Source organism: Glossina fuscipes, unplaced genomic scaffold, assembly GCF_014805625.2.
Source record: "Glossina fuscipes isolate IAEA_lab_2018 unplaced genomic scaffold, Yale_Gfus_2 111, whole genome shotgun sequence".
NCBI classification, from domain to species: domain Eukaryota; kingdom Metazoa; phylum Arthropoda; class Insecta; order Diptera; family Glossinidae; genus Glossina; species Glossina fuscipes.
This window is the reverse complement of record NW_023998454.1, coordinates 1756020-1765946: the sequence shown is the minus strand read 5'-3', so window position 1 is coordinate 1765946 and position 9927 is coordinate 1756020. Positions and strand designations below refer to the sequence as shown.

The window sequence follows — 9927 nt, the reverse complement described above, 5'->3', positions numbered from 1 at the left end:
TATAATCTTTTTTATATAAATGTATCAAAAATATGCATTCATCTCCCCTTGTACGTCTCCCCAATAGTTTTATACAATTTTTATAGGCGTGGTATTCGATTTTACCCTATTTTCAAAAAAAAAAGATAATTCTTTCCATATATAACTTATACCAAAAAAAACTATACCAAAAAACCTATACCAATACGATTAGCAAAGTTTGGCAACCCTAAATTGGATGAGCAAGAGAAAGAATTGTCAAAACTGTAACCAGCTGTGCATAAAAGTGTTACCAACTGAAAAAATGAAAAAAAACTCTTTTTTCAGATATTCAAATTATCTTTAATGAAATAATTATATTATATATTAATCTGAATATTTATTTGTTTTCCATTGCTCCTTCGGTTTTGCGCCGTTTGGGGTTTTTGGGCCGATTGGATGTCGTATGATTATTTTTCCTGTGGCGCCTCAGCCGTTCAATTTTGTGGCGTAAATCACTAGTTTGTAGTTGAAACGGGGCTCCCCGTTTCTTACCACGTCGCCTGCTTCTTTTTCTTTTTTGCGGTGTGGCGTTTGGGGCGGCGTGGCCCCGCAAATCATGTTCGGCTTGGCGGGCATCCCGCGGCAAAGTCGTTCTTAAATCTGAAAAAAATATATATAAGTATTTAAAAAAAAAAAAGAAAAATTTACTTACTTCTCTCTTCCTTGGCTGACATTTTTTTTTAAATGAAATTTCTGCGCTCGTGCCCAGCGCTGCAAAAAAAAGGGATTCCATGATTCAATTATCGCTTTGGTGCTTTTGTATTGGACACGTTGGATGTTCCCCTTTCGTCCATTTTTAAATTACTTAAAAACTGAAAAACGATTTCTAATTTTCGAGTATTATTTAAATGTTATCATTTGCTTAAAAAAATTAAATTTATGCAAAACAAAATTGAAATACTCAAAAACGACTCTGTGCGTGCGAAAAATTTAGATAATGGAAATCCTCAAAAACGACTCTGTGCGAGCGAAAAATTTAGATAATGCAAATCCTCAAATACGACTCTGTGCGAGCGAAAAATTTATATAATTTAAATACCATTTGAGGTTAGGAAAAAACACATTTCCTATGTGAATGTGCAAAATCCAACAAGAAAAATTTTTCAAATTCACTGAAAAGTGTCCAAATTAAATTGAAAAGTGTCCAAATTAAATTGAAATAAATCTAGTGTGAAGGAAGAGTGATTTCAATAATAATCTCAATCAGAAATTTAATTTCAAACAATTTCAGCAAAGTCATAAAATAATATATATTGACGGTAAGTGCATTTCTTTTGTTTATTTGTTACTAACGAAGCGGCAATTAGATGAGACTTGCAGTTTAAAGTCTTATTTGTTGATTTCTAATTACTGTAACACAATAAAAGTTCTTTTAGTAAAAATTTATTTTTTTATTTATGTATATAGCGAGATATTAATTGCAAATACGTATATATATATATATATATTCTGTATTATCTTTTGATTTATACGTGGAACCACGATTGTGTGGAATTCAGTCACTTGGCAGGCCGGTGCCATTTTCTCCACCAAAGATTTAAACTACTTGAATAAAATTCGCGTAAAATAAAAGAAAAAAAATGTTAACAAAACCTCTCTCTGAGTAATTTCTCCATGAACCGTAATGCGGTTCTCAAACAAACATATGGCCTCTTTATGATATTCCAATCCAAGCTTGGCCTCTATGAAGAATTTCACGGGTACGTGATAATATCGCTGGACGCTGGACGCTCCTGCTCCTCCTGTAATTTAAAAGATTCTTTTACTTCGTTACATACCGCACCATGTTATGAACAGTTTTACTGCATTTTTGTCTCCAGAATTTGTGCCGTGTCGTCAATTTGCATATCCAATTCTTTAGACCAATTAACTAAACGGAAAAAGTTGAAAGATATCAAAACATTATTATAGGTAAGTGTAAATCGATTCAGTATTTGATGCTGATCGAGAATATATATACTTAGATATGGCTCTGGAGCTTCTTCTAGACGTTACCAACATTTTAATTAAATGAATGTAGCCCTGATTCTTCGGTGATAAATATAAACACAGTAAGCTCTTTGAAAATGACATTCTCATGGAAATTGACTTTTTGTCAATTTGAATTTCGGTTTATGCGGATAAGGATTTAAACTTAAGCTACATGAGTAACTACATTAAGAAATATTCAAGAATATGATTTCTAAGTTTATTTCGCGTGTAGCGGCAATATTATATGAAATGTGGAAACGCCTCTAATAAATTATCGTGATTGCTTGGTGCAGACTGTTCTAAATTAGCTTATTTTGCTATTCGACAGATTATGTTATCATAATAATTCGATTATGAAAATAATCTTTCCATTGGTTGACAGAATTTGTAGCTAAAAGCACGGATGTTTACAGTTCAATTTATTTAACTCATTCTTATTTCAAGTACAACCGTAATTCGTAATTCTGTTGCGCTGATCCTTATATTCTTGTAGTAAGTGTAAAGATACATTTGAATTTTTACTGCGCTATTTATCAAAAGACAAATTGCCTTCATTTCACTCATTTGAATAACGTATTATTTGTGTGGGAATTGATTACATGTGACGAAAGAATGTTCATACTTACTTCTGCCGACGGATAAAATTGGTTGCTGCAGCTGGTTGCGGGGATGGTACATGCATTTTATTGCTTTTATTATGATTATTTGATGTAACTTTCGCTCGGTAGTGGGACTGTTGCTGTTGAGAATAAGAATTAAAAGTAAGTCTGATGTGATTACCAATAGAAGCTGTGTTAGGCCCAGGGAAACGTCTGCGCTGAAATTGTCTACCATTGGTAGGAATACTGCGTAAATTCACAAAACTACGTCCTGCACTAGAACTGTTTTGTTGGGATTGCTGAAGGGGATTACCTACCAAACCATTAGAATCATAGAAAATATAAGATGTACCTTGAATATTTAGTTGCCGTAGCACACCAACATTTCCTATATTAGCATTACGCATAGTTTGCTGAATATGTTGTTGTTAATGTTGCTGTTGACCAGATGTATACGTACTGGCTTCACGATCGCGTCGGCTCGGACGGCCATGTTTAGAAATTTCACCTAAATTAAAAACATTTATTTGTTTATTCATCGACCCAGTACTCATACACCTAGCTTACTTTTTGATAAACCGATCAGCAGCATTTGAGCTTCTGGACGACTCAAAATTCCTTTCAATTGCAATGTAGCGAAGAGGGCAACTTGCTGTATGATGAATCGTCGTTGATGACTGCATAATGCTGGGTTTTTGTTGATAAGATTGTCTAAACAGCAAATTTGCGAGATTTTTGCCATTGCAATTAGGAGTTTGCTTGTATATACCCTGAGTGTCTAAGTGGCTTACAAATTTTCGAATGTTTTCCGTATCTCATTCCTTCGTATCGTTATTAATACCGTTTCCCTTATTAAGACTAGTATGAGTTGTAGTATGAGTGGTATGAGCACCGAAGGGATTTGCGATAATTTAACATTTGATTTTGAGCCAGAGCGCATAAATATGACAGATCAGATTTATTTTGTGTATTCATTGTATTCTTCACAAAGTCACTAATCGAGGCTGATGATTGTGTGCTATTTTGAGCGTGTGATCACCATTTTGATTCAATCTATAGAAATTTGAAGTAATTGTTAAAAAGTTTGAATATACGGATATTATTTTTTGCAATTTAGGAAAATATAAGAAATTGTTTACCAAATTAGCTTTTTGAATGCGATTTTCTTTTTTAAACTCGTCGTTATTGATATCATCATCACCTTCAACAGAATTTTCTTGTTTTTCCGACTTTCTCGATCGTGGTCATCATCGAAACCGATACTTTTAGTATTTCACATAGTTTTTGGTGACAATATCATGTCTATCCTTAAAAGACGATTTTTCTTCGCTCTCATTTCCATCCGTTGATACTGGAAAATATGGGAAAAAGATTACAGTTTCAGGATATACAAATGACTTTAAAGATCGATTAACAATAAATGTACTCAAATCGCTATTTCGTCTCTGCTGAATTGTGGTTATTATAATGTTGAGATGCCATATAAATAACAGACCACTTATTAGGTTGTAGACGTCCGCTACCAATGGGACGTTGCTTATAATAGCAGGATCCTTAAAGCAGTATAAAAGACATTTATCTGCTTTAAATAAATATAGAGAAACTAAATTTTGCGATATCTACCTTAAACTCAAATGGCTGTGGAGGTTGACTTCTAATTATCGACTCACCATCATAACCTTGCGTTTAAAGAACGCTGGCATCATGTCATTCCAACCCGATTTTCCATTGTTATTATTCATATCAACAATACTTGCGCAGCCGTTTCCACCGCTGTTTCTAAAGTCTGTCATGTAATCGGAACTTCTCCATATCTGAAGACGTTTCAGGCGTGCTTCCAATTCCATCACGCAACAATTGATAATTATAGGCGAATGATTACTCCGTTTAACTTTGGTAGTGGTTATGTATTTACCTATAAGCAATAGACTACCGCGAGAGTATTGTAATAACGAAGCGTTCATCAAGGATTTGCATTTCCCCAAATGCTTCCCATCAACGACAAGTCATCTTCTTCATTATGGTGCGGCCCCTTGGCTGAAAGGTATGTCATATGAGTAGGCGGATATAGCTGAGGTATAGCTACAGATATAGCTGCCGACTTTTCCATCATCTGCTTTTCGATTAATTTTTGTATTTTAAGTGCACGTACCGGTACTACGAAAATTTCCTCAAATTTCGATTTTTTCGGAAGCTCCATTAATGCCATTTCCTTGTTAGGCTTATTATCTAAGGCTTTAACCTAAATTATCAATTGAATTCACTATGTATTTAAATATTGTCAATTTCAAGATAGGAACGCAAAGATTATATTGCAAAAATAGTTAATTTTTACGACTTTTTCACGGTTTTTTCGAAAAACATTTGGCAGGCAGTAAAAAAATAAAACCTGATATATAATTAGTATAAGAAAAAACTGCAGCAAAATTGCAATCAATAAGTTGCTTTCGAAACCGGCCCGAGTACTTGCACATATTAAGCGGCATGGAATTACGTGAATTTCCAATGAGTAGTTAGTGATAAAGTGTAGGCAATTTAGATTATAAATGGATAATGTTTTCGAACTTTTTCCAGTCTGTCACACAGGACACAAGGTAAAAAGAAATGTTCTTCTACTACCAACTAACAAGATATGAGCAAAAGATCGTTGCGTGTGATAATTACTTTATTACCACTATTTGGTAACAACATATCACCTGTCTTTTTGTCGTTTTATTTATTAAAATGATTTAAATCAATTGACGGCAAGTCCAATGCAAATGGAGATCGCGAAAATGAACAAAAACAATGAAAATTGCCGTTTAGTAACGCTTTTTGTTTTTGTGATTTTTCATCAGTGTTGTTAAGCTACAAATGGGTTGCCACTCCTAAGATCGTAAAAATTTAATACAAAAAACGCTATAGCGCTATATTTTGGCATTCGAAATTGATGTGAAAAATTTTTAAGCGGGTGTGGCAATTCTCTGAAGTTGCCTATATGTTAGAAAGGCTTAATTTTCAATATTTCTTGATGAAGATTCGTTCGTACATTATTGTAAGATAATTAGACAAATAATTTCTAAATTTAAAATAAGTCTTTAGCTTTGAAAGGAACTTTTGCAGGTTGATGGTAGCTGCAAAGTGTTCCGTTTGAAGCAGTACTGTTTTGTAGAGGTTGATGAAAGCTCTACAAAATAGTTCGCAGTGAGAAAAAAAAAAAATTAAAAAAATTAATAAAAAAAACAAAAAAAAAAGACGGAACAATCTTACAACCTTAGTTTATAGAGTTTTATTATTATTAATTTGAAACTTACATTTAAGCTTCTTTAAGATTTTAAATTTTTATTACTTTGTAGTATTGTGTTATTTTGTAAATACTGCAAATTTTCTTGGTCAATAGATCGAATTTTAAAAAAAAAATATTTTAAGACCTATAATAAATATTCGTTTCAATTCAGTGTAAATCGTATCAGTTCATAGTTGTTGAAGTTGTTTTGTCTCAGTTTCTCGCATCGAATATCGTATATTTCTCTTTCACTTTTATTAGAAAGGATGAGTCGATCTCAAGGTTGCCTGCCCGCCTGCCTTTTTTTTTTGTGTTCAACCTATGATCTATAGTTTGATGAAATTTGGTGCAAGGACTTTCTTTTCTTTTGCTTTCAATATGGACTCAGGGAATCTCGTTTATTCGTGTAATACGGTGACCGTCGAAAATTAATGAGGCAAAAAATAACAGCTGCAGCTTAGTATATTCTATCTTAGCTTTAACAATTTCATTAAAAATAAAATGCCTTTCCTTCGTCAATGGTTTCATAAAAAACATCGCCTGCATTATTATTGGAGTGAATGTATTTTATATGTTAATATATTTCCATTTTTTTTAAATATATCTATTCAGATATTATGCTCACCGACATGCACGATGTCCTTAGCAAACTCCTCCGCGAGTATCCGGAGGTGGCGTCCTTGCCGGATATCAAAGAAAGGACTCTACGAAGAATTGGCGTGCAGATTTAACGAAAATTCAAACCGTAGAGTAACTGTCACGTGGCTTGTAAATACCCTAGACCGAATCAGAAGAGCGATAATAAAAATTGAGGAAGGGTCGTCCCGTACCGCTCTTACCGCATATGCGTGGTATGCTGAAGAGCTGGGATATAAGAAGGCAGCTGCAACCATGAGACTGACAGTAAGGGCAAAGGCTTCTGAAGAGGATATACTTCGTCAATTCCAAGATGGCGAAAAGCCTCTCGAAACATCCACCATAGATGCGGTTCTAGCCGAACTAACGCGTACGCGGCGCGAAACGCAGTTTGGAACTGTTCCTAAAGCTTATTCGATTGCGTCATCGCCAGGATCGACGGAGCGATCCACTCCAAGCGAGATGTTGATGCCCAGGGAATTAAAGAATGAAACATATGCCCAGGACGACTTTGCACCGGTTTATGCCGAGAGCTATGATGGTCCGTCTACGTCCGCCCAGGCTGCAAGTCGCCGGCAGTCGCATGGCCCGAAACGCGCCCGACTGACCGAAGAGGACGACTTTGCACCGGCCCAGGACGAGAGCTGTGATAGTCCGTCTATGTCAGCCCAGTCAAAATTCGCTGGGCTGACCGAAAAAGATAAAATAGTGCAGATCCATTTTGACGAGGTGTACACCAACCACGCGACGGTGTACTCTCGAGTAGATGATGAACTGCGGGGCTGCGGCTATACGAGCAAGCAAAAAAAAAAAAAAAAGGAACAGCAAAGTGTGATAGTCTTCGCAGCACGAATCCTCCTCACCCCTTTCAAGTTAGTGCTGGATAGCTATCCCCGCGTAAAAGGCCAAAAAAACATGGGATGGACCTTAGAAAAAAGCATAAAAGCGGCTGAAGAGTTGGGGCTGGACGTGAGAGCAGTCGTCTGCGCCCGAAATAAAGCAAATCTACAATACACACGAAAATTTAACAACAAAAAAATATACAATAGAAAGCGGGCAGACGGCAGCACACACTGCATCCGGCTATTGCACGATTATCCGCATCTAATAGAAACAATTCATAAAAAAATAGAAAAGAACAAAGACCACTATAATCTTGATGTAATCTCTGCAGTGGCAAATATGCGGCCGAAAAATTGTGCTCACTGCAATCAAAGAGGTTGGATGCCGGCCTACAGCAAGGGATGGAAGATGGCCGTTTCGATGCAGGTAAGCGACGCGCAAGTCGCAACGGTACAAGCGGGAATCGATACAAAGGAAGTAGACAATACCGCCGGAAAAGCGCAAGCCGTCTGCGACTTTATCGCGATATTTACGTCCTTCCTGAACGTCTTCCACCGGAACATGATCAGCAGCGAAACTTGGCCGGAAAAAAACAACAATTAGAGGTCGTAGAAGAATTCTTAAGGAGCAAATTTATTGGGGACCTCCTAGCTGCTGACATCCGCCCAACAATCATAAACTTCAGCGCAATTATGGAAGAGCTGCTGGAGGCTTACCCTGACGAAACCATCGCGCCGTACAGCGTAAGCCAAGATCTGTTGGAAAGATTTTTCAGCAACATGGCAGCCAGAAATAGCAACAGAAGGTGCCGATCATCTACAGATATAACGGCGCTGGTCGCAAGACTGAGAAACGTACAGGAGGAGTGCTGGGCAGAAGCAGTCGAACAGAAGGACGATTACCTCCTCATCGAAAAACTACTGTACGAGCTTGAAGCGCCGGCCAATGAAGATGACGAATTTGAACCCCTGACGCTCCTGACGGTGACATATTCGAAAATCTAATCGTTCAGCCGCTGAGCCGCAATCTTGAAGAGTGCCTGAGGCTGCTCACAGGATGTGGTATAGCACGCTGCATTCGTGAGCAGCTGCATTGCGAGGAATGTCTACAAGAGATCACAATGAACGAAGACACCTTCTGTTATTGGAAACAAGGTCGCAAGTTTGCCAGGAATAAGCTGAATAGTCTGACGTGGGTTTCAAAATATTTGAAACCAGATTTACCAACAGAAGAAGTCAATGAAGCTTTCCAAAGAGCGTACGAAATTTTCTACGCGACAATGAGGCAGTACATGACGGCAAAAAAAATAGGCATGCGGCTACAAGCAACGATAATAGCACGAATTCCCTTTTTCCGAAGACCAGGATTATGCAGCAGAAGTGAGCTGCACCGGAGAAATGTGCTCGGGTTCCTGCTGATAACATTACTGTCCGGAGTAAATTTCAGAGAGAAAATGGACACAAACATAACGTGGACCTAAGTTCCTCTGCGCGCCATCTCCACCCTCCTCGCAATACTCGTTGCGTTCCAATGGTAAGTTTGCATATATCTTTACTGATTGTCATTTATAACTTAATTATTTATTTCAATTTAATTTCAGATTAACAATATGTAATTAATACATTAATGCAGACATGCCTTTCGCGTGGCTATGCTAAAACGTTTGCTCTATGCTCTGACATGTCGTACATCGTGCAAAATATAACACGCATTGCGGGCGATTGTCTTGCGTAATAATGATTCGATACTTGCAGGGCATATATTGCAAGTGTGCAAATTGTTTGAACGACTACAATGGGATTTCAAAAGTCCTATGCATCAGTTCTTGCATATTAATATCGAGAAAAAATTAGAAAACAGAGGTGTTAGCTTATACACACTTCGTGAAATAGATATCGCTAAAGGAGAATTGTCCATGTTCAATGTTGATGACACTTTGCAGCCCATAACGCGTACAGTGTTACGTATTAAAATCAATTTATGGCCAGACTTTGTTTGGAATGATCGGGTACATGGTAAAACAAGTCAAAATTTTTGGTTATTGATTGAATTCAATTTTATCTATCATTCCGAATTGTTCCAGGTTTTTTTACCAATCCGCATTTACAATTCTATTACAAAAATAAACAATTTCTGTTTATGTGCTTTCTTCAAGTTAAAATATACTTTTTAAGCCACGCGCAAATTTGTCTACAGCCAAAAACCACAAAAACTCTATTTCTCAAACAGCCTTTACCGTCACAATATTATATATGAGTAGCGAGTGACACTTGGCTGGATACTAATGCGTGGACTCTATTAACTTTTAACTTTTAACTTTTAGTGCTACCGGATCACCATCCCCCTCTTACCGAAACCTATAGCTGTAAGTGCTCTGAAAAATCGATGAATCTTTATATAATATTACGCATTTCAATCCTATACAAACTCAAGTCTTGCATTGTCTTTATCATACTGATAATAACGTTTTGCTGGAGTCACCCACAAGTTCTGGTAAAACTATAGTGGCGGAAATCGCCATACAATAATAACAAAAGAGCTAAGTTTGTTTATATTGCGCCTTTGAAAGAATTAGCGATTGGATTCTCAACT

At 36.8% G+C, this 9927-nt stretch overlaps 1 pseudogene; it reads left to right on the top strand.

The window, feature by feature from the left end:
• The first annotated feature begins 9015 nt into the window (after positions 1 to 9015).
• LOC119639003 overlaps positions 9016 to 9927 on the top strand; it is a 1508-nt pseudogene continuing 596 nt past the window's right edge.